The sequence below is a fragment of the Prionailurus viverrinus genome, chromosome B3 (genome assembly GCF_022837055.1).
Source record: "Prionailurus viverrinus isolate Anna chromosome B3, UM_Priviv_1.0, whole genome shotgun sequence".
Lineage (NCBI taxonomy): Eukaryota > Metazoa > Chordata > Mammalia > Carnivora > Felidae > Prionailurus > Prionailurus viverrinus.
In genome coordinates this window covers 127,687,770-127,713,872 of record NC_062566.1, presented here as the reverse complement: position 1 = coordinate 127,713,872, position 26,103 = coordinate 127,687,770, and the positions used below count along the sequence as shown (strand labels likewise).

General features: G+C 40.5%; 1 pseudogene; it reads right to left on the bottom strand.

Annotated features, from left to right (window-relative positions):
* Positions 1 to 2,362: 2,362 nt before the first annotated feature.
* LOC125168439 (60S ribosomal protein L32-like) lies at positions 2,363 to 3,245 on the bottom strand (annotated as a pseudogene).
* Positions 3,246 to 26,103: the final 22,858 nt, after the last annotated feature.

Genomic DNA, 26,103 nt, shown 5'->3' with positions numbered 1-26,103 from the left:
TGACCTGGCTGAAGTCGGACGCTTAACCGACTGCGCCACCCAGGCACCCCAGGCAGGTGGCTTTTTTATTCCACTCTTGTTTTAATGACTCAATTAAGCTTCTGTTTTATTGGAGGAGCTCTAAGCCCTTTGGAACTGGAGATATAAATAAAATAAACTATGTATCACACATACCATAATATATAGTCTAATACATATAATAGTTTATTTACTGCATTTTATTTTATAGTTTAAAAATCATTATTTCTACATTTAGTCTATATATTTATAGATAACCCTTAGTTTCATAATTCAGAGGATTCCTAGAACTCATGTTTGTCTGTTTGGACCTGCTTAACATCATGGTGAAAATTATCCAATAAAAGCAACAAGACGTAAAAGGCCAAGATAATCTTTTTTCCATTCATTGTGTTATCATGAACGTATTTTAATCCTGAAAGTCCCTGAAGGACAAAAACAAACAGGAAAAATTTTTTAAAGAAATATATAACAGGGCGGAGTAAAAGAAATACAATTACATGATGTGTGTGCATTTTGTGTTGACCAGTTTCAAAACAAAATCCCTTAGGTTTTGGTGACTGAAGAGCACTTAAGAATGTGAGCCATTGACTGGCTCTTAGTCATTCTCCAATCAAAATACTGCAGCTCCTGATTCATCTAATACTAAATGAGAAAACAGAACTTGGACCTTGGAGGGGTTAGCATGTTACACAGTAATGGATTAATTTGTTGTTTGTCATTAGAGGGGGCTTTAAGAAAGTTTTTCTTTTTTAGAAAGTTTTTTTTTCTTTAATGTTTATTTATTTGAGAGAGAGAGAGACAGTGTGCATGCGCACACATGAGCGGGGTGGGGGGCAGAGAGAGAGAGAGAGAGAGAGAGAGAGAGAGAGAATCCCAAGCAGGCTCCACGCTGTCAGCACAGAGCCCCACATGGGGCTCGATCTCACAAACCATGAGATCATGACCTGAGCTGAAATCAGGATTTGGATGCTTAACCAACTGAGCTACCCAGGTGCCCCCAAAAAGTTTTACGCTGCATACCTGTGAGCAGAGCAACCAAACTGAGGCAATATTAACCTACAAATCTTACTCAAGGAGTATAAGATGTAACTGAAAAACATTTTTAAAAGTGACCCTCAGGTAGAACTTTTCCAACTATAGCTAGTGACATACATGGTGAATTCGTTTTTGAGCACAGGAAAAAAATTAATGGATTAAAAAAAATCCTCATCATTGTCAATCTAGACCTTGATTTTTCTTAATTTTATTGTTTAAAACAGGAGAGAATGGCATGACCATAATTCTCTATAAAGCAGTATGTGCCCAACAGACAGAAGAGAGTGATAGCAGGATATACTGACCCCAAATGACCATTCTGAGTTCTAGTAAGGAATTGAACTTTGGTATCTCAGCACAGGCATAATCTTGCACACGGTAAGTGGTCACTCTAAGAACTATAGCACCCTCTGGAGTTTGTGCTGCATTTAATGTGCTCCATTGTATACTTTATCTTCATTTTTTCCTATAGTGGAGAAGAACACGGAATTATGGCTCTATAGGCAGCTTAGCTGCTTGTTATTACTAACAAAAGAGTCAATCATATTGTGTGGCTCTTAACTGAAGGCTGCTAGAATTGCAGATATTAGGCCCCTTAATACCTGTCACAGTCTTCCATTGCTCTCGTTTCTCTCCAGCTGTGTTCTTTATATCTTTTCCTCCAATTAAGAGAACAAGTCTCTGTGAATGGAATTTAATCATTCTGTGGTTACTAGGTAACCTGTTGCCATAGCTTAAGAAGAGCATTTTATCTCTTCTCCACTGCCAATCAGTTGCCACAATACATTGGGGCAATGCTTGGCCGAAAGGCTTGATAATCTCCGCCTAACGTATTCCCTGTTTACAAGTGGCTTCACCGTTAAAAACAAAGCAAAGCAAAGGACATAACCAAGTTGTCAGTCTATCCTGGTCATATTTGTTTCACTTAAAAAGCAGGGTTCGGAGTTTTAACAATTGATGGATTTTGGAAAGTTGCAGTGAAGCTCTTAGAAGTGCGTCTGTGATTCACAAACTACCACACATTTATCAATTAAAACAACAGCTAGGTTTTGTTAAGCCACCGATGAAAACCATACTTTATTTGTGCCCTATCTAGTTTTCCTTAGGGATTCAACCTCCTCTCCCGTCATACTTTGTCTTTTAGGGTATCTGCCTGCAATATACTCTCCAACCACCTTAAATTATTAGGCTGAATGACCCAAAATTGCCCTTTTATAAATCAAAAGTGGTCAAATAGAGACAATGCTTTCTTTTCTTTTTAGTTTTATGGCTCTATTAACACAAATATGACATGCACATAAACTGTCTATTCATTTTCTTCGCTGCGCAGCCTGGCTTCAGGACGGGTGCCTCTGACGGCCAGTGGCACTGCTCTTTCTGCAGCAGCTTTGCGGTTCTTGGAGGAGACGTTGGGAGTAATCTCTGCCCAGTAAGATTTGTTGCACACACGGCACTTCAAGCTCCTTGACCTTGTGGGCTAGGAACTTCCGGAAGCCACTGGGCAGCATGTGCTTTGTTTTCCTGTTGCTCCAGTAACCGGTGTTGGGCATCGAGATCTGGCCCTTGAATCTTCTGCCCACCCTATCGTCAGTGCCTCTGGGCCTCCGCCATTTGTGCTTAATTTTGACATATTGGTTTGACTGGTGCCAGATGAACTTCTTAGCTGTCTTTTTTTTTTTTTTTCTTTTTGAGAGAGGGAGAGAGAGTGAAAGAGTGAAAGAGAGAATGCAAGTGGAGAAAGGGCAGAGAGAGAGAGAGAGAGAGAGAGAGAGAGAATCTCAAGCAGGCTCCATACTGTCAGTGCAGAGCCCAATGTGGGGCTCGAACCCATGAACCACGAGATCATGACCTGAGCCAAACTCTGGCACTTAACTGACTGAACCACCCAGGTGCCCCTCTTGGTTCTCCCTCTTTCCGTCTTTTTTTTTTTTTTAAGTTATTTATTTATTTTGAGAGAGGCAGAGACAGCGTGAGTGGGGGAGGGGCAGAGAGAGAGGGAGAGAGAGAGTCCCAAACAGGCCAGCACTGTGAGAGGGGAGCCTGACAAGGGGGCTCAAACTTACAAAACTGTGAGATCATGACCTGAGCCAAAATCAAGATTTGGACGCTTAACCAACAGAGCCACCCAGGGGCCCCTTGGTTCTCTTTTTAATGATCTTGGATGTCACCAGAGGTCTGAGGGCAGCCATTTAGGAGGCATTTCCCACAGTGAGGACACAGTCTAGAAATTTTGGTTGTGCTCCGGGCACAGAAAGACTTCCTCTGTGTCATTTATAACATGTGGAGTGGATGTTTATATATGATAAACAGACAAATAAGAGACTGAGTGATTCTCTGAGCCTTCTTAATTTCCTTTTTATTTTATTTAATTAAAAAAAATTTTTTTTAACGTTTTATTTATTTTTGAGACAGAGACAGACAGAGCATGAACAGGGGAGGGTGAGAGGGAGAGGGAGACACAGAATCCGAAACAGGCTCCAGGCTCTGAGCTGTCAGCACAGAGCCCGACGCGGGACTCGAACTCACGGACCGCAAGATCGTGACCTGAGCCAAAGTCGGACGCTTAACCGACTGAGCCACCCAGGCGCCCCCTTAATTTCCTTTTTAAATGAGCCTCACAGGGAACAAATATTTCTTTTTGCACCTCAGAAAATTTGGGGGCTAGAAGGATGCCAGTGATTCCTAAACCAAAATATCCATCTTGTAGAAAAAACTACTGGAGCACAGAGAAGATAAATAATTAGCCTATACAACTCAGCTTTCTGACTCTTGATTTAGCTCATTCCACTAAATCAAGAAATAGGCAGCTAGACAATTATTTCAGTGACATTTCATTATGCCCGTTTGCACTTTTATGCACGTGCTACCTAAAATAATGGAAAAATCTTTTTCATGTGCAATCATGGATGTATAAAATGGGAAGGGTAAATGAGACTTTGCTTCAGTCCTTTCTCTTAGGCAAACCTGTATCTAAGCTAAGATAAGTGTATGTATATTTTAAAGTCATATCTTTTTCTAAAAGGCTAACATATATTATTCTTCCAAAATGAAATAGAGCTCAGTTGAGCCCAGTTTTTCTCCTACCTCGAAGATGATTACTTTGCCGTAATCCAGAAAGACTGTCATTGACATTGAGTTTAGGAACATTTTATTTATTTTGTTTTATTTTATTTTATTTTGTTTTGTTTTATTTTATTTTATTTTATTTTATTTTATGTTTATTTATTTATTTTGAGAGAGAGAGCACGCAAGCAGGGGAGGGACAGAGAGAGAGAATCCCAAGCAGGCTCCTGTGCTGTCAGCACAGAGTCCCACACGGGGCTCGATCTCACAAACCATGAGATCATGACCCAAGTTGAAATCAAGAGTTGGATGCTTAACTGGCTCAGCCCCCTGGTGCCCCAGGAAACTATATTAGAGAATTATTTCTGAGAAGGGGCAGCTTCTCTTTTTCAAGGGTGAAGAAAAGAACAACACTAATAACTTCCTGTAAACTAAAAACTGTCACCTGTTATTTCAGTCCTTAATTTATTAATGAGTTATTCCAACTCATTAATGAGCACCTACTATGCGCAAGACCCACGACTCTTCAGCTCATATTTTCCTTTCGGATTCTACAACACACAACCATATTCTCTCTAGTTCATTTAAAGTGATCCTGGAAGCTGGGCATTTATAGAGATATTGTAAAGTGGCAGGTAACATAGAATAACCATTAAGTGTGTGTTGGAATCCACTTGCTTGTGAATCCTGGCTTTGCTGTTTCCTAGCTGTGTGACCTTGACCAAAGACTCTATTTCTTCATGTGTAAGACAGCAGAGCATAACAATAGTGTCTACTTTATGTGATTGTTGTGAGTATGATCAGAGGTAATATGAATAAATAGCTTACCAAAGTGCCTGCCTGGCTGCCATAGTTTGGGTTTCCCAGAAGCTGACCCTGGGACAAGGATTCAAGTACAAGTCATTTATTTAGGAGGTCATCCCAGTAAACACCAAAAAGGGGGACATAAGTGAGACAGAGAAGGGAAGGAAGCTGTAAAGGGTTCTATCTAGTGCATAACTGGAGCTCAGTCCCTCCAGAGAACTCTGGGAAACAGAACACCACAGAGTTATCCTACCTAAGGGTGGGGAGCTGGGCTATTTATCCACCACCCTGCTGTCAGACCATGTTTAAGGGCTGCTGGAGACGGGGTGGGGGTAATTCCTGAAGGGCAGGTAAAGTGGGCTTCCGTGTTCAGAGAAAGCTCTAGGCAATAAGGTGCAGGCACTCACTGTTGCAGTTGGGATTGGCGAGCAAGGAAGTGGCATTGACAGGGTCCACTTTCCTGGTGACAGTAGCCATTCAACATACATTTACTCCTTATATTTCTAAACATCATTACCATTAAGTAAGCTTTTGGGTTCTTTTCAAATTGCATACGACTGGCACAGAGAAGGCGTTTGTTGTGAACACCTGTTATTTTTGTCTGCCCAGCATCCTTTCTCTTTTCTTCCTTCAGGAAATACATCCCTTGTCCTTTGGGTGATAGTCTCCGTTTTTCCTCCTTCTCAGTCCCCTCTTCTCCTGCCCCTCCTTTATCACAGGAAAGGGGAGTGTGACTCTGGCCTGGCCAGAATGTGTCCAGCCAGCTGGCTCTGGGGATTGATTCAAAGATGGGCACAGAAATCTAGTCAGCATCCGGTCCTATCAGCATCCTCTCTGGGACCTAGCTTCTACAGCTATTAGCACTGACTCTTTCTGCTGGGTTTGCTGAGCTGGGAGATAGAGGCCTATGCTGCTGACCGCTCTCTTACTCTCTGTGGAAAGCACAGGTACAACAGATAAGGGGAAACACAGAGAGAGAGGAGGAGGGGGGAGAGAGAGAAGAGGGAGGAAGACAGAAGGAAACATCCTGAAGACATTATTTGAGCTCCCCCAATACAGCTCTGGTGGAAGCATTTGAACCTGACCTCTCAGTTCTAGGAGCCAATAAATTCTTCACTCTCACATGCAAGGGAAGAATCCTAACGGACACATTTGTAGCATTTCATGCTCTACAGTTCTAGGACATCTTTTAACACCTCCTCTTCCAATGTAAATTCCTAAGTAGTTATAAAAGCTGCTAGCAAGATGGTGGAGGCAGGTATGAACTGGCGGTATCTTTCTATCCTGGAATAGCCTTCCTCTCCTTTGAGGTTCTGGCGTTTCATACTTTATTTCTCAGTCACAGCATTGAATAACTTTGGATTACCCCATGAGAAAGTTATTCCCTTTGCCATTCTTTCACTCCTAATTACATCAAGGAGAAGGTCTCAGTGTGATCCTACTATGGCTTTAACACCTGTCATCTTAGCTAATCTTCCATTTTTAACAAAGGCTGAAGTTCAGTTTCAGGCCATAGTATTTGAGACATCCTTCTTTGTCTTTGTGGTGCTTGCTTATGGCATTTACTACTATTCTTCCAATTATAACTGAGGTATAGTTTTTCTTTTAAAAATGTTTAATGTAAAAAGTGAGTAAACTCAAAGGAAAACTACAAAGGAAACAATAGTGTTTACTGGTGTAACAATGTGGCAAAAGACACGTAGGTGACATGTAAAAGACTGGAATTTGGAAATCACCTGCTTAGTATAATGGTATCCGTGCTTCCTCAGATTAAAAAAAAAAAAGATTAGGTAGACAAGGTACCACTCACATTTTCACATTTTCCACCCTGCGCTGTCTCCTTAATTCATTCCCTTCTGCCTGGATCACAGGGGCAAGTGAGCAGATGTACTGGCTAACATAGACATGTATGTAACCAGGGAGTGGAATCAGAATTCCCCTTTCTGTAGGCACCTGTGAATCCACCAATGATTGATCCTCTTGGCATCTTCCTCCCTTGGTTTTCAAGAAAGGATGCAACTTTCTTCCTGATGACAGAGAAGAGAGGCAGGAAATGGCTTCTTATAAGAAGAAGTGATGATTCCACCAAAAGGTGATGGCTTCTTTCTTTTTTTTTCCCAATCATTTTCACATTTTCTTTTGGGTGGATGTAGTTCACTGAATAATGGCCATCCAAAGAGATCAGGTCCTAATCCCTGGATTCTATAAATGTTGTTTTATAAGGAAAAGGGGTATCTACAGAGGTGGTTAAATGAAGGATCTTGAGATGAGATGGTGATCATGGATGATGTGAGTGGGTCCTAAATACAATCACAAGTGTCCTTGTAAGAGGGAAGTGGAGGAAGGTCACACACATGGAAGAGAAGACAATGTGAAGATAGAGGCAGAGATCAGAGCATGTGGTCCACAAGGCAAGAGATCGTCAGCACCACCAGAAGCCAGAAGAAGCAAGGAATGGATTGTCCCCTAGAATCTCCAGAGGGAGTGAGACCCTGCTGCCATCTTGATTTTGGCCCAGTGATACTGATTTCAGACTCAGGCCTCCAGAGCTGTCAGAGAATAAATTTTGTTGTTTTAGACTACCCAGAATTTGTTACAGCAGTCCTGGGAAACTAATACAGCAGAATGAGATGTTGTCTCTCAATGACTGTCTCCAAGACAAGCATTTCTCAGAAATAACAATGCAAGTACCCATCTCTTTTTGTTCTGATTTTTTATCTTGATTACAATTCAGGGAGCCCAGGGGAAAAAATCCATCCCACTGAACACTTAGCACCATCCTGTTCCAAAAAGGAACATCACCAGGGCATCTGGGCGGCTCAGTTGGTTAAGTGTCCGCCTCTTGATTTAGGCTTAGTTGACAATCTCTCATTTGTGAGATCGAGCCCTGCATTGGGCTCTGTGCCGGGCATGGAGCCTGCTTCATATTCTCTCTTTCTCTCCCCTGCTCCTCCCCAGTTCACAAGCATGTGCACGTGCTCTCTCTCTCTAAAAAAGCAAATAAATAAAAATAAATAAGGAACATCACCATTAACTCCTAGCATGTCATTAAAAAAAAAATCTTGCTTTCCAGACAATTGAGAATGTTGTTTTTCATTTATATATAACAAACAAAAGATTCTCTCGCAAGTTATACTGGAGGCTACTACTTGCTCCCAATTCTATTTTCCCTTAAATAATAATTGCACTCCCAGGTTTTGGTTGGGCCATATGGAATCAAAACGTTTCTCATCTTCCCTCGCAAGAAGGATTCCCATGTAACAAAATTCTTGTTAATGTGTACAATAGAATGCTATGCTCCATTGACTTTTCCAAGTGACAGTAAAGTTACTTTTAGGAGGATCCATTTACATAGCTTCGTTTGGAGACTATAAAAATCCTAACTATGATTGGTTAGGATTATGTATAACAGTGAATAATAGAAAACACAAAAGTTTAGTATTCTCTTTTGTGAATATCTGACTCCAGGATTAGTGTCTACGGGGTCTATTCCAGGATTGATACGAATCCCCACAGTGTCAGACACTCGTGCTCCATCTCGTCTGTCACCATACTGAGCATTGCCTCATTCCCAGGACCACATCATGGTCTGAGATGGCTGTTCCAGGTCCTGCCATTACATCCACATTCTAGTGATGAAAGGAGGAAAGGGAAAAAGAAGGGCACTCTCCCTCCTTTATGGGCACATCCCTAATGTTGCATACATTTTACAAGAGTATGGAAGCATTGTAGAATGAAGACTTTATGAGATCAGAACCTTTGGGCTGTGTGGTTTTGGCTAGTTGTGTGGCCTTGAACAAAGCACATCTCTGAGCCTAGATTTCCTAACATTTTATGTATGTATGTATGTATGTATGTATGTATGTATGTATGTTTATTTTTGAGAAAGAGAGACAGCATGAGTGGGGGAGAGGCAGAGAGAGAGAGAGGGAGACGCAGTATCCGAAGCCAGGCTCCAGGCTCAGAGCTGTCAGCCCAGAGCCCACATGAGGCTTGAACTCATGGACTATGAGATCATGACCTGAGTCGAAGTTGAATGCTCAACTGACTGAGCCACCCAGGCAGCTCTCAGCTTCCTAACATTTAAAATAAGAGAGTCAAAATGCAACAAATGTTGTTTCTAGTACTTTTTCTATGCAAAACTGGGTATTTTAAAGATAGGTTTTTCCTAGTGTTCTAACAAAGGCTAAACCTCTAAACTTTGGAGTTATTGTAGGACTTCTGCTATCAAGCTGCTTATGGAAATGGCAGACCTAGTGTCAGTGATTTCACCGATATTTTGTTCTTAGAAAATTATTCATGGTCTTAAATCACATTCAGACTCTTGGATTGTTGACATTACCATCTATAAAAATTGAAGAGTTTCAGGGTGAGGAAGTAAATTACTCTGCTTGGTGCTTCCCTGATGGATTGGACTGAGACATGTTATATCAAACCTATAAGAAATTGATTTCTTTTACCCATTTCCATTAAACATGTTTTTACACATTCCGTATACCATAGTTCAATGTCTTCCAATGGTTACAGTCTAAACTAGAAATCACAGAAGCCTTCAGGGGGTGGGCAGGTGACATAGATGTATGAGGACAATAGGTGCTTAGTCACTGGTACTGCTACCAGATATAACCACTGCTCAGGTACTTTGCCTTTTCAATGACAGACATAAGCCTTTTCATTCCCAAGCTGTACATCACATGTAAGCACTAAGTGATAACCCATGATCTTTAGGGATTAGTGACCCAATCTGGTGGCTTATTAAGAATCTCCTAGGAAGCTTTGAAAAATATGATTCTTTGCACTCCCCCCAACCTCCAACCTCACCCCAGATTCTGATGAAATTTATTTTCGGTTAAACTTGGGCATTGGTATTGTTTTCCACATCACCTCTGGTGCTTCTCAGGTGCAGCAGGGTTGAAAAGCACTGGCGATATACTGTTAGAAGCTTATACTACAAGTAAAGTGGGATAATACATTTGCAGGTAGACTCTCATTAAAAAGAGATGCATCCAGGGGTACCTGGGTGGCTCAGATGGTTAAGCATCCAATTTCCACTCAGGTCACCATCTTGCTGCTCGTGGGTTCAAGCCCCGCATCAGGCTCTGTGCTGGCAGCTCAGAGCCTGGAGACTGCTTCGGATTCTGTGTCTCCCTCTCTCTCTGCCACTCCGCCACTTGCTCTCTCGCTCTCTCTCTCTCTCAAATAAACACTAAAAAAATTTAAAAGACCCAATTATTTGCTTTCTTTCTTTCTTTCTTTCTTTAAGTTTATTTCTTTATATCAAGAGACAGAGAAAAAGGAGAGAGAGAGAGCACAGGAGAGGGGCAGAGAGAGAGGGAGAGAGAGAGAATCCCAAGCAGTCTCTGTGCTGTCAGTACAGAGCCCCACTCGGGGCTCGATCTCCATGACCCAAGCCAAAATCAAGAGTTGGATGCCTAACCAAATGAGCCACCCAGGCACTCCTATGCTTCTTTTCTGATCTCAACAAGCTGATCCTGAAATTTATATGGAGAAGGGAAGGAGCTGGAATAGTTAAAATGGTTTTGTAAAATGAAAAAGTTGGGAGGTCTCATGTTACCTTATTTCATGACTTACTATAAGGCCACAGTAGTTAAGACAAAATGGTGTTGGTGAAAGTTTAGAACACAGATAAATGCAACAGGAGAGAGTCCAGAAATAGACTCATCCAAATACAATCACTGCCTTTTTTTGTAAAGTTACAAAGGCAATTCAATGTAGAAAGAATTGCCCCTTCAACAAATGGTGCTGGAACAACTGAATGTCCATCTGTAAAAAAAACTGAACTAGATATTTATCTCATACCTTTTACAAAAATTAATTCAAAATGAATTCTAGACTTAAGTGTAAAACCCAAAGCTAGAAAACCTCTAGGAGAAAACTTGCCTGATTTGACAAAGCATGACACCAAGAGCATGGCCCATAAAAGAAAAAATTTTGATGAATTCCAATTTGTTAAAATTAAAAATACTTGGTCTGTAAAAGACACTTTTAGGACAATGAAAAGCCATAGACTTGGAAAAAATATTTTCAAATCAGATATCTGATAATGTTCTTAGCTACGGAATATATAAAGAACTCCAAAAACTAAGTAATAAGAAAACAAACAACCTGATTTTTCTAGATGGGCAAAAGTTCTATACACCTTACCAAAGAATACATAAGGATGACTCACTTCTACTTGAATGGGGAAAATAGTAATTTTACTCTGGGGAAATCTTTTGGATACCCCTTCACCAAGTGATCACCAGTAGTAAGTCATGTTAATACCATGTACCTCCTGAAATAATGCAATTCATGCTATATTTTTCCTTGAATCTATAACTTTGGTTCAATCAGGAGAAAACATAGACAAACTAAAATTGAGAGAGACATTCTAGAAAGATATATTACAACTACTCTTCCAAAGTGGTGAGGTCATAAACTGCAAGGAAAACAAGGTAAATGTGTTGGACTAAAGGTAACTAAGGAGACATGATAACTAAATGGAAGGATCTACATGTGGCTCCTGGGATTGGATCCTGGAACAGAGAAAGGACATTAGTGAAAAAAAACAGAAATTCTAATACAGTCTGTCATTTAGCTATTCTGTACCGATGTTAATTTCCTAGTTTTGATAATTAAATTATAGCCATGCAAATCGTTGACGTTGAGGGGAAGTTGGGGAAAGGGTAGATGGGAATTCTTGCAACTCTTCTCTAAGTTGAAGATTATTTCCAAATAAAAAATGAAAAAAAAACCCACTTTACTCAGGTTAGTAGGTTTTATCCCAGTTCAAAGATGAAAATACTGAGGCACAAAGTGATTAAGTGACTTTCCATAATTTTAATGAGTGTCATATCTAGTGTTTCAACTTTGGTCTATCTAACTGTAAAGCATGTCTTTTTTCATTACCCAACTATCATGTTTCCCCAATTTTCAAGCTTATAGGACTATCTTTTTTGCTTTGTTTTAATTCCAAAGTAGAGGTGAATCTTTGTATTCCCAGCACCTAACGAGATGATTTCTTTAGGGAATGTGTCCAATAAACATTTGTTGGTTGGGATAGCATTTCTCTCCTCAAAAGTGTGAGTTATCAGGGCACCTGGGTGGCTTAATTGGTGAAGCATCCAGCTCTTGATTTCAGCTCAGGTTATGATCTCAGGGTTGAGAGAACAAGCCCCGCATCAGGCTCTGTGCTGGGCATAGAGCCTGCTTAAGATTCTCTCTCTCCTTCTCCCTCTGCCCCTTCCCCACCATGGCACATACATTTGCTCTCTCCAAAAAAAAAAAAAGAATGTAAGTTCTTCACTATCTTCATAGAGACTTTTCCAAAGTCACACCAACATGCTTGTGTGTAATGACCCAATGTATTTTCCTTCATCTTTCCCCAGCAAGCAGGTGGGGAGGCTAAAGGAAAGGTGATCAGAAAGGCAGTCAGAGCTAACACATTCAGAGTGAGCCTCATCCATTCTTTCCCTGGGCTCTTGCATACTCTATATAAGTCACAGTATGCTAACTGCTATAACAAACCTCCCCCACCTCCTGCCCACATTTCAGCAGCCTGATACTATAGATGTTTATATTTTCTTTTCATAAATTCCAGTCCATGAGAGTATTGGTATTGCTAAGCTTAGCTTCACATAATCATTCAAGGATCTGGCTATGGAGCCTCCATCATTCTTTAAACATGGCTGCATGGGTACTTGGGCATGGATATCCAGCTGGCAGATGAGGGAAGAAAGAGGAGAATTACCATGGAAATTTTAATGCACCAGGTGCAGAGGTGGCCCACATCACCTCTGCTTACATTCCACTAGCTCTACTCTCAAGGGAGGCTGAGAAGTAGAGTCTAGCCTTGTGCATGAGAAGAAGAGGTTATGGGTTTGGTTGTACACATGCCTGTCGATGCCCGAACATGAAGTCATTTGTATGGACGGGCTGGACTCAGCACTCAGAATCCCAGCAGCAACTACTAAAAGCAGACTCCAGCCAATCCCTCCGCCTCAGCATTGGTTGGAGAAAATCTCCCACTTCTTTGCTCTCTGTTGTGTCCTCTTCTCCTGTGCCTTGTGCATGAGCAGTTCCTGACAACAAATGCATGGGAACAAGTGGACATAAAAGAGAACAAAGCTGCCCTTGTTCCTCTAAACCCCAGCTGTCAGGGCACATCTCTAATACTTCAAGTACTGATTCCAAGTGTTTCTTGGAAGTGATCTCTTTAAATCAAACCAAGCCAGAATGCACTTAACATTCATCATCTCCTGCTTTTATGTAGCTCGATAGTGTGAGGTCTGTGGCATCTTGTCAGGCCTTTTGTTGTTGAGCAAGAACACATTTGTTTGAAAACAAAAAAAGATGGCACATCAGAAAGAAGAGCCTGATTCTACTGCAGCAAATACAATAGGCCCACTCTTCTTCCTGAGAATGGGCTGCCATTGTAGGCCCAAGTGTTCTCGCCCATGGCCATTGTCTCTCCTACAGAGAGGCTAGTCTTACAGTGAGCTAGGCCCCAATGGAGGGCTTGTCATATCTAAGAGCCTGGAAAAACTATAGGCATTGATCAAAATAAACATTTTCTTGCTGTATCTTAGGGAGACAATTCCTTTTTCAGGGAACTGGATCTTCATCCATCCATTAAGTAGATGATTTGGATAACTTACTTTATCTCTCTTTCTCAATCCCTTCACCTATAAAGTGATATATGAATATTACCATATAAGGCCATTGTACAGAACAACTTAGATGATCTTTATAAAACACTTAGAAAAGTGTCTGGCACTTTATGAACACTCAGTAATTATGAACAGTTTTTATTATTACTGCTGTTGTTTTTGTTGGTAGTGGCATTGGAGGTATTTTAAAAATACAGAGGCAAGAAGGGTAGTTAGAACACTACTTTAGTAATCTAATAATGAAGTAATAAAATTAGATGTAAAGTTGCAGTGGTGACATAAGATAATAAAGATGTATTGTTTGAATATAAAAAAAAATATTTTCTTAACTTGCCCAAAGCACCTGAAATACTTAGTCATTACGAACATGTAGTCTAGCTTCATGTATCAGATGAGGTTTGTATAAATTTTACAGTGTAAATGTACACATCTTTCCAGCTGTTATTTTTGAGAATATTTCATCTACAGAAAGTGTTGAATTACAGCTTGTCATATATTGACACAAAGCAAATTGAAGACCTATGTGAAATATATAATGCACATTATATGATTTCTTTGCAAGAGTGGTTACATGGAGTCTAGATCCTAGACCATTGTGAATGCACATGAACACCAACATTTGTACCTGTCGACCCCAAGTGCTGGCCCTTTGACCACAACCAATCAGAATTTAGTGACTTTTGAGTCCTGAGCTTTTGCCCACACCATATGCTGGCTCTCAGAACTCAATAACTAATTGAGTTCTACTAATCTAGAATAGTAGTAGTTGAGAAGCACCATTTTAAACCAACATTGAACTGGGGCACCTGGGTGGCTCAGTTGGTTAAGCGTCTGATTCCTGATTCCGGCTAAGATCATGATCTCATGTTCATGGAATTTAGCCCAATATGGGCTCTGTGCTGACAGCGTTGAGCCTGCTTGGGATTCTCTCTCTCTCCCTCTCTCTCTGCCCCTCCCCTGCTCTCTCCCTCTCTATCTGTCTCTCAAAATAAATTTAAAAAACCCCAACAACATTGAACCATAAAAAACTTGAAGTATCCATGTTTAGTGATTGATAGCAATAATGCTAATGATGATATATTCTTTAAAATATTTTTAATTGTAATATTTGTGTATGTATGTATTATTTTAAGTTCTTAGTTTAATTCCAGTTAGTTAACATACAGTGTAATATTAGTTTCAGGTATAAAATATAGTGATTCAACACTTCCATATATCGCCCTGTGTTCATCATAACAAATGAACTCCTTGATCCCCTATCACTTTGTTCATTCATCCTCTCATCCTTCTCCCCTCTGGTCACCATCAATTTGTTCTCTAGAATTAAGATTCTGGTTCTAGGTTTGTGAGTGTATCTCTCTCTCCCTCTCTCTAATCTCTCTCTCCTATTTTTCCCCCCTTCGCTCGTTTGTTTTGTTTCTTAAATTTCCCTTATGAGTGAAAGCATATGGTATTTGTCTTTCTCTGACTGACTTCTTTTGCTTAGCATTATACTCTCTGGCTCCACCCATGTCATTGCAAATGGCAAGATTTCATTCTTTTTTATGCCTGCATAATTTTCCATTGTATATATACACCACGTCTTCTTTAGCCATTCACCGATCGATGGACACTTGGGTTGCTTCCATATCTTGAATGTTGTAAATAATGCTGTTATAAGCAACGGGGGTACATGTATCCCTTCGAATTAGTGTTCTTGTATTCTTTGTGTAAATATTCAGTAATATGATTGCTGGATCATAAGGTAGTTCTATTTTTAACTTTTTGAGGAACCTCCAAACAGTTTTCCACGGTGACTGCACCAGTTTGCATTCCCACCAACAGTGCATGAGAGTTCCTTTTTCTCCACACTCTTGCTAACACCTGTTGTTTCGTGTGTTTTTGATTTTGGCTATTCTGACAGGTATGAGGTGATGTCTCATTGCAGTTTTAATTTGTATTTCCCTGATAATGAGCAATGTTGAGCATCTTTTAGTGTGTCTGTTGGCTATCTGTATGTCTTCTTTGGAGAAATGTCTGTTCATGTCTTCTGCCATTTTTAAATTGGATTATTTGGGATTTTGGGGGGGTGTCGGATTTTCTAAGTTCTTTATCTATTTTGGACACTAACCCTTTATCAGATATGTCATTTGCAAATATCTTCCCTGATTCAGTAGGTTGCCTTTTAGTTTTGTTGATTGTTTCTGATAATAATCTTGATGAAGTGTAAAGACGCTCTAAAATGTCAAATAGCTAGAGATGAAATGTCGAAGCTGTAAGATACGATAATATTTAAGATTGTATAGAAAGGCTCAAAAGCAGAACTATGAAAGGGAACAATTCGTCTCACTTGTGCCCTGGAACTGAGTGTCTTTCTGTCTCTGGAGCCCACTCTGTTTCTCTGGGCTCTTGGCTCCAAGCCTGGTCAGGCTGGGTAGAGGGAGGGCCTACCAGGTAGGTGTATGACCAGTCTGAGGCTAATTGCTTTCTAGCTTCCAGGCCACTATAAAATGGTACAAGGAGTAGGACCATCTTGTCCACAATGAGAAGGTTTTACCCCTCCCAGTCAAGTAGTCAGGCAGATAGGGAGGAGCATGGGCAGTATTCTTTGAGCATTTACCCTATGGGAAATACCATATTAAGTGCCAAGGGAATGATACAAAGTTGTGGTGGTAGGGGTGGGTGGAGGAAGACAAAGGCCTGACCTTAGAAATCAGATGTGACTTGAATGATTTTTATGTGAGTGTAGTCTCTCTGCAACTCACATCCCTGCCTTAGGGTAACTGTACGTTCCTGAAGGACAGGAATCCCGCTGAATGACAGCATGCTATAGGGAAAAAAAACCTTGTCAGTTTGACCTACTCTGATTCTGCTCTTATTTAACCCCTTCTGAGCCCAATATTTTTCCTGTATAAAATGAGCATAAACACGAGTGCCTGGGTGGCTCAGTCGGTTAAGTGTCTGACTTCAGCTCGGGTCATGGTCTCGTGGTTTGTGGGTTTGAGCCCTGCATCGGGCTCTGTGCTGACAGTTCAGAGCCTGGAGCCTGCTTCAGATTCTGTGTCTCCCTCCCTCTCTGCCTCTCCTCTGCTAGCACTGTCTTTCTGTCTCTCAAAAATAAATAAACATTAAAAAAATTTAGAAAAATAAAATGAGTATAAACAGTGATCTAAAAGGGTTGTTTTCATGCACATTAGAGACCCCCAGTTAACCTCTCTTCCCTTTGGATCTTGCTTATAATAGATGCTTGGTAGAGAAATTAATAGGGACATTTTGTAGAATTATAGAGTTTTTTTTTTTTAGTTTTTATTTAAATTCCAGTTAGTTAACATACAGTGTAATCTTAATTTCAGGTGTACAATTTAGTGATTCAATACTTCCAAATAACACCTAGTGCTTATCATGACAAGTGTCCTCCTTAATCCCCACCATCTATTTAACCCATCCCCACACCCTCCTCCCCTCTGGTAACCATCAGTTTGTTCTCTATAGTTAAGAGTCTGTTTCTTGATTTCTCTGTCTCTTTTTTTCCCATGATTGTTTGTTTTGTTTCTTCAATTCTGCATGTGAGTGAAATCATATAGTATTTGTCTTTCACTGACTGAACTTGTTTCACTTAGCATAATACTCTCTAGCTCTATCCACTTCATTGCGAATGGCAATATCTCATTCTTTTTTATGGCTGAGTAATATTCCATTGTGGATATGTACCATGTCTTCCTTATCCATTCTTTTGTTGATGGACATTTGGGCTCTTTCCATAATGTGGCTATTGTTGATAATGCTGCTATAAACATCAGGGTGCACGTATCCCTTTGAATTCCAAAGAAGACATCCAGATGGCCAACAGACACATGAAAAGATGCTCAACATCACTCATCATCTGGGAAATACAAGTCGAAACAACGAGACATCACCTCACACCTGTCAGAATGGCTAAAATTAACAACACAGGAAACATCAGGTGTTGGTAAGGATGTGGAGAAAGGGGAACCCTCATGCACTGTTGGTGAGAATGCAAACTAGTGTCGCCACTGTGGGGAACAGTATGGAGGTTTTCCAAAAAGTTAAAAATAGAACTGCTCTACGATCTAGCAATTGCACTACTGGAATTATAGAATGTTAAAACTGGAAGAGCCTTTCAAAATCATGTAGCTCAGCTATCTTATTCAATTTAATTATAATTCTCCTTTTCTTAGAGTTATGAATTGATGGGAGAAGAGCTGCTCCCATCAAAACATAATGACATCTTTTCTACTAGATAGAAAAAGATAAAAAAGAACGAGGTACCAAATATTGGTGAGGGTGTAGAGAAAGTTTATGCACATCTTTAACAAGCATGTATATAGATTGGCTCAACTTTTCCAGGGTGCTCAACTTTTCTGGATGATAGGAACCACCAACTTAAATATATATGCTGTTTGGTGTAGCAATCTCACATCTAGGAATTTATCCTGTGGAAGTAATTGACCAATTAAACAAAGATATGTTCGTAAAAGAATCTTCACTGTAGTGTTGTTCGTAATAGTGAGATGCTAGAAACACTCTTAATATTCCTAAATAGGGGCTTAGTTAAAAAAATGATGATACACCTATTTGATAGAGTGTATCACAATTCTATATTAATTTGTATGGAAAGATTTTTGCAACGAAGTAAATAGGAAAAGCAGGTCCCAGAGCATCATGCAGGGTAGCACTTCATTTTATGTACATTTATGAAAGTGCACAAGGAGATGGGAAGATGGTCACCATGGTCACGACAGTTGCTTCTGCATCATTTAGGCTAATTTTTACTCTCTTCTTTATAGCATTCTAAAATGCATGGATTGTCTACCTGAGCATGTACTGATGTTATAATCAGAAGAAAATCACAAAGCTATTTTCATTTAGAAATAAGGTAGAAAAATAAAGACCTCTCAGGTCTTTCAGGGAAATAAAGACCGTATTTCCCATTTTAAAAAATGTTTACTTATTTATTTTTGAGAGAGCAAGTGAGTGCACAAGTGGGGGAGGGACAGAGAGAGGGAGAGAGAGAGAATCCCAAGGAGGATCCACGCTGTCAGTGCAGAGCCTGATGCAGGGCTTGAACATAGGAATGGTGAGATCATGACCTGAGCTGAAATCAAGAGTTAGACACTTAACTGACTGAGACTCGCAGGCGCCCCCTGTATTTCCCATTTTGATAATGGTACTTGGGTGGTGTCACTGTGCAGAATCTATTATTTTGTATTTGTTTGTGTGTTTTATTTTAAAGTTTATTTATTTATTTTGAGAGGGGGAGAGAGAGAGAGCAAGCAGGGGAGGGGCAGAGAGGGGGGGAGTGAGGGAATCCCAAGCAGGCTCTGAGCTGTCAGTGCAGAGCCCGATGTGGGGCTTGACCTCATGAACTGTGAGATCACAACCTGAGCTGATATCAAGAGTTGGACACTTAAGCGACTGAGCCACCCAGGCGCCCCTCTTTTTATCATTTAACCTGACTGCCAAACCAGTTGTGTTCATGGTCACAACTATAGAAAGCCCATATACTCCTATTATTTTCTCATGTTCTCCATATCCCCTTTTGGACGTTTTGGGAGTTACTACAGGTCTCTTTTTGAAATGACTCAGTGAATATATAAATATGTAAATAAATAATAAAGATTATTCCTGTCTTTAGCTAATTGTAAAGCTCACACCATCATAAATCCATTTCTTCCCTAAATAAAAGCAAATGGTTAGCCATTCTATAGTGTAAAGCTGTCCTTAAATGACAACCAAACAAAACAGATTTCCTGTCTTGTGATAAAAGAATGTTAAGGACTACCGGGCAAGATGTAGGACGTGTACTGAGTACTGGTTGCCATGGTTTTGGCTGAGGATGGGCTATTTAAGCTTATCCTTAATTTGGATAGGCATGAGTCTCAGCTTTGCAGGGTTAAAAATGGTGCAGAAGGCATGGCTGTTTTTAGACTGAATGAGAGTCTGGCTATAGTAACAGCTAAAAATAGAAGGCCCTCTCTTTAATTAACCCTTTAGCTACCAAATTGGATAAAAAAAATTGCAGTATATTCTCTTTAGAAAATACAGCTGGAATGACAGAGAAAGCTGTTATCTAATTATATAGCATTTTTGAACAAACATCCTGACATTAAAGAAAAAACACTCTGCTATATATAAATATGTATATGTATATGTATATGTATATGTATATGTATATGTATATGAAAAAGGCCTGTTTCAAGCTTTAAAAATCAGCTAGTCAGTTCCCATGGCAGCTTTACTCTGTCGAAGGATTCCAGATCATAACCAATGTAACATTTTTAGCAGCTAATTTCTTCTTCCATTTGCAAATAGCACTTGGGAGTAAACAGACAGTGGACTTTTAGCCTTGGTTCTGCTGCCCATATTATTTCGTGTGACATGCTGTGCATTATTTAAAAAATGCAGATGGCCTCTGTATCAAGGACTTTGACACTGAAAATAGAAGAATCTATAAAAGCTAGATAAATAAGCATATGCTAGTTTCCACTCGGGATTTCCAACCCCTCTTTTTGGAAACTGTGGAAACTCTTTGATGGGCACATCATGGTTTGGAAAGTCCATTCAAACCAGAATCAGAAAACAAAAGGTCCAAGTCTAGTCCTGCCCCTGATTGCATCTGAGATCTTGGGCAAGTCATTTAATCTGCTTGGGTCTCACTTTTATTTTCTTTTTCTTAATGTTTATTTATTTTTAAGAGAGGGAGAGAAAAAGAGAGGGAGAGAGAGGGAATGAGCGGGGGAAGGGCAGAGAGAAAGGGAGACACAGAATCTGAAGCAGGCTCCAGGCTCCAAGCTGTCAGTACAGAGCCCGACGCAGGGCTTGAACTCAGAACTGCAAGATCATGACCTGAGCCGAAGTGGGATGCTTAACCAACTGAGCCACCCAGGTGGCCCTCTCACTTTTCTTTTTATAAACTCTTAAGTTTGAAGATGAGTTGTCTACTTCAACATGTTTTATTATTTCTTGGGGCGCCTGAGTGGTTCAGTTGGTTAAGTGCCGGCTCTTCGTTTTCCGCTCGGGTCGTGATCTCGCGTTTTGTGGGTTCAAGCCGCGCATCAGGCTCCATGCTGATAGCAAGAAGTCTGCTTGGGATTCTGTCTGTCTCTTCCTCTCTCTCTCTCTGCCCCTCCCCTGCTCATGCTCTCTCTCTCTCTCTCAAAATAGGTAAATAAACAAAATTTTAAAAAAATTTTATTATTTCTTGTTTTTAAATAGTTGAATGATTTCTTCACATAAAACTCATGCGGAAGCCCATTATGGAAACAGAAAATGAGTTGGTCTGCTTGCTAAAGTTGGCCCAGGGGCATCTGGGTGGCTCAGTCGGTTAAGCATCTGACTTCAGCTCAGGTCACGATCTCATGGTTTGTGAGTTTGAGCCCCACATCAGGCTCTGTGCTGACAGCTCAGAGTCTGCTTGGGATTCTCTGTCTCCCTCTCTCTCTCTCTGCCCCTCCCCTGTTTACGCTGTGTCTCTCTGTCTCAAAAATAAATAAACAATAAAAAATAAATAAATAAGGTTGGCCCAGGTTTGGGGAGAGTCCTGAGTATTTCTCTCTGGGTCTTTATCCAACCAATTCCTGGGCACCTTTCACATATTGAGTAGGATGCCCCAGGGCTCCTCAATGGCACGACTTGAGGACCATTGGGTTAGGTAAAATTTCATGTTTCATTCAGCTTTAGAAGTTAGTCTGTAGTTCTGAGAAATCTCAAAAAAATAATGCCCTAATAATTTCTTAGAAGGTTGGAGTCCCCATATTATACCAACAAAAATAAAGGATAGCAACTTCCAAAAGATAGTAATTAGTATTTTCAACATTATGGGTTAGAAAAACTGTTGTCTTGGGGGTGCCTGGCTGGCCTAGCGGGTAGAGCATGTGACTCTTGATCTCAGGGTCATAAGCTGAAGCCCCACCTTGGGCATGGAGCTTAAGGAAAAAAGAAACAAAACCTGTTTTCTTGATTTTCCTAACACATGACATCAAGGGATACTGATGTGAGTCTTCTTCACTGACTATTTGTTATGAGACCTCACAATAAAATGATTTACTTCTTGATGCATCCCCTTTGCTATTTTGTCTGTTTACAAATGTCTCCCCATTAGCTCATTATTTTGTGATGAACATTTTTTTTTTTTTTGGTATTCTTTTTGGATTTTCTTATGGCGTGAGATAGCCCACGAGCTCCATTATTCTGAATAACAGAATGCTGCTTATAAGGATCTCTTGTTTATTGTGAATGTTAATCCAGCCTCCCCCTGTATTTACGCAGAACTGTTCTGCTTTTATTTACAGAGGAAGTTGCAACAGGGAGAAGAGCTCTGGTTGGATCAATGACTTGTGGGCTCACAGGGAGAAAGCTGGAGAAACAGATTCTGTTTCAAATCCGACCATTCGTTATTCTGTGTGTTTTGGGTACGGGGCTACTGACGGGAAGTAGCAATAGAACGAAGAAGAAAGCACATCTTCTCAGATTTTCTTCATTATTTCCAACAAGACTCAACAGGATCAACAACGAAGACTCTCTCTGATTCTTGCCTCAATTTCATGTCTCCAAGAGCTGTGATCTGCGTAGGAATGAAGTGTGGTGACATCTGCAGCTGGAATCGTGAGCGCTTCTGGGTGCTGTGCTCCAGAGATAAACTAAAGCTGAGCAAAAATACTATGACTTAATAATATGATCCTTATGAGAACAAAATATTGTGTACATCCCCAGATGATTAAAACTAACATTTATACTGTGCTTTCCAAGCCACTACAGTGGTTATAAATAGTTTCTCTACAAACTATTTATAGAGAAATCACATCAACCACCCACCACTTGTTAAAATGGAGCAAGTATTTTCACACAAAGGCAACTTTACAAAACAGCAGGGGAATTGGTAATGGAAGGAACAGATAGGCTGGAAATGTCAGGCGGGAGACTTAACTGATTTCTTCCTTTTCTATTTTTAACCTTTAATGTGTAATATATATTCAGAGAAATGCACATAAGTGTCAGCCAGCTGAAGTTTCACTAACTTAACATACTTGCGTAGCTGGCAGCAGATCAGGAAGTGGAGTATTAACAACCCCCCCCCCCCCCCCCCCGAGTCTTCAGGTCACTGTCCTTCCAAGGTTACTTGGCGTCTTGTCTGCTAACTGCACAGATTAGTTTAGTTTGTTCTTAGCTTTTATAGAAATCGAATGCTACCGCATGTTTTTTGTGGCTGGTTTCTTAGATCTAATTTTATGTTTGTGAGACTCATCCATGCTGTTTGTTCATTCTGCTACACAGTGTCAAGTTGTGCAACCATAACACAATTTATTGATCCATTCCAGTGTTGATGGGCCTTTTGGTAGTTTTTGCTTTTTGACCACCACAAATTGTGCTTCTCATGAACATCCTTGATCATATCTTTTGGGCATATGTTTAGGAGTGAAATTGCTGTCATAGAATAAGCACATTTCCATGTTAATAGGTTCTGCCAGATAGTTTTCCAAATGGTTGTGCTAATTTACACTCTCAACAGTAGTGGAGGAGAATCCTGGTTGCTGTATGTACTTTCCAACATTTGTTATTTTCTAGTGGGTGAGGAATGCTATCACTTTATGCTCTCAATTTGCATTTCCTTGATGACAAAGTTGAGCACCTTTTTATATGTGTGTCGGTTATTTGTTTTCTTTTTTAAAGTGATCTCTACTCCCATCACGGGGCTTGAACTCACAACCCCAAGACCAAGGGTCACAGGCTCCACCAACTGAGTCAGCCAGGCACCCCATATGTGTATTGGTTATTTAGAGAGCTTCTTTTGTGAAATGTGCCTATTCAGGGTTTTTGCCCAATTTTCTGTTGGTTGTTTATCTTTTTCTAGATGTTCTATATATATACTGGATAATCTCTTCATTTTCTTATGTACAATGTGATTTTTAAGTGTTTAGGTTTATGGTAGGTATGTTCTTCATGTCTTCACATACTCTGTTTATGCAGACTATGCATCAATATGCATCTTAGATCCCTGTATATTCAGGCCTGAAAAACTTCTAACAGCACTTAGGTGAAAAAAGTAACCTTATTCCAAAGTTGAAAGTATTGCATGCAATCAGCTACCATAAAATGCATCATTATTATTTAATGACATTTTACATTCATGATCTATTTTTTATTTTTAGCTTTTTCATATTGTTTGATTCATTGCTTAAAATGAATATGAAGAAAAGAAAGACAACCCTCCCTCCTCAAATGTGAGGGGATAATGATCTTGCTTTGAATTTGTTAAAATAGACCATGATATCTTATTTGGGGAAGTTATCTATGGTGAAGTTCATAAAAATATTAAAAATTCTGGTGTGGGTTTCAGTTTTGCAACCTACTAGTGTTTCTTACATTAGTCAAAATAACCTTGAAATCATCATTTATTTGGAAGGACATTTGCCATTTTTGTCTGTCCAGGATCCTTTTGGTGACAGTGCCCAGTATCTTTTTGGAGAGCCGCCTTGATCACAGTTGGTCTGCATGTGTTGAGTCCACTATCAGCTTCAGCAGAGGGCAGGTACCACTGACTCAGACCTGATCAGATGAGCACCACATTCCTCAGGGCATAGCCATTGGTTCAAGAATGACTGTGTGATCCATCCGTATCAATGACATATAATGAGATCAGTTCTGAGACTACAGAGGGAAAGGAAGCCTCTTCCATGCGGACTTGACTTCAGGAGGATGTGAAGTAGAGCTGCTGTGACCTTCTTACAACCTCGAGAAGACACTCTGTTGAAAACAGAGCCAGACCAGAAGAAGCAAAGCTAAGAGATAGAAATGGAATTGAAATAACATTTTGAGCTCCTGGATCAAGCCATGACTGAAGCTAGTAGTATCTGGACTTTTCAGTAACATGAGCCAGTAAATTCCTCGTCTGCTTAAGATGGGTTGGATTATTTTTTTCTGATGCTTGAGACCTAAAAAGCCTTCACTAATGCAAATATCTGGCCTAGATGGGGTTTCCAACCTTACATGAACTATAGAAAAGTAAGGTAAGTATAGGGTTTTAAGCAAAGCCTCTTCTCTGAAAGGAAAGTACTGTTTCTTTCTTTAAAAAAATTTTTTTTAATGTTTATTTATTTTGGAGAGACAGAGAGAGAGAGAGACAGAGTGTGAGTGGGGGAGGGGCAGAGAGACAAGGTGACAGAATCTGAAGCAGGCTCCAGGCTCTGAGCTGTCAATACAGAGCCCAACACAGGCCTCAGACTCTCAGACTGTGAGATTATGACCTGAGCCAAGGTCAAATGCTTAGCCGACTGAGCCACTCAGGTGCCCCAGGAAAGTACTGTTTCAAATAGTAGTTTTAAAATTTAGGTACCAGGATTTTAAGTTTCTCATAGGGCTTGTGTATAGAATTAGAAGTTTAGGGATGCCTGGGTGGCTCAGTTGGTTCAGCATCCGACTTCAGCTCAGGTCATGATTTCACAGTTCATGAGTTCCAGCCCCGTGTCAGGCTCTGTGCTGACAGCTCAGAGCCTGGAGCCTGCTTTGGATTCTGTGCCTCCCTCTCTTTCTCTGCCCCTCCCTCTCTCATGCTCTGTCTCTCTCTCTCTCTCTCTCTCTCTCTCTCTTTCTCTCTCTCTCTGTCTCAAGAATAAACATCAGGGGCGCCTGGGTGGCACAGTCGGTTGGGCGTCCGACTTCAGCCAGGTCACGATCTCGCGGTCCGTGAGTTCGAGCCCCGCGTCGGGCTCTGGGCTGATGGCTCGGAGCCTGGAGCCTGTTTCCGATTCTGTGTTTCCCTCTCTCTCTGCCCCTCCCCCGTTCATGCTCTGTCTCTCTCTGTCCCAAAAATAAATAAACGTTGAAAAAAAAAATTAAAAAAAAAAAAGAATAAACATCAAAAAAATAAATAAATAAAAAGAAGTTTATTGTAATGTAATGTGTGGTTAGGTTTCATTTGGTAGAGGGAGATGAGAGAGGAGAAATGTGTGTCTTATCTATGGTCGTAAATGATCACTGTATTCATGAAAGTGGTTCCCAGACACCTGTCCTTGAACCTGTTCTATCAGAATTCCTTCAGGAGTTTGTTACAAATACACATGTTGTATTCTGCCCCTGGGGGTCTGGATCACTAAATGTGGGATGGTGCCTAGAATCTGCATTAGAACTTTTTTTAATGTTTATTTTTAAGGGTGGGAGTGCAGAGAGAGAGAGAGGGAGACACAGAATCCGAAGCAGGTTCCAGGCTCTGAGCTGTCAGCACAGAGCCTGACATGGCGCTCTAACTCACAAGCTATGAGATCATGACATGAGCCAAAGTCGGACACTTACCCAACTGAGCCACCAGGCACCCCTAGAATCTGCATTTTTAAACAAATCCTGAGATTGGGGGACCAGTGCTTTATTACAGGATTTCCCTCGCTAATCCCTGGCTGCTGATGTCCAATCTTCTTCCAAGAATTCTGAACCAAGCAAGGGAAGAAACTGAGCAGGAGAGGCAGCCTAAGAGACGGGAGAGAGAGACACAGACAGGCTGTTAGAGAAACATACCTGC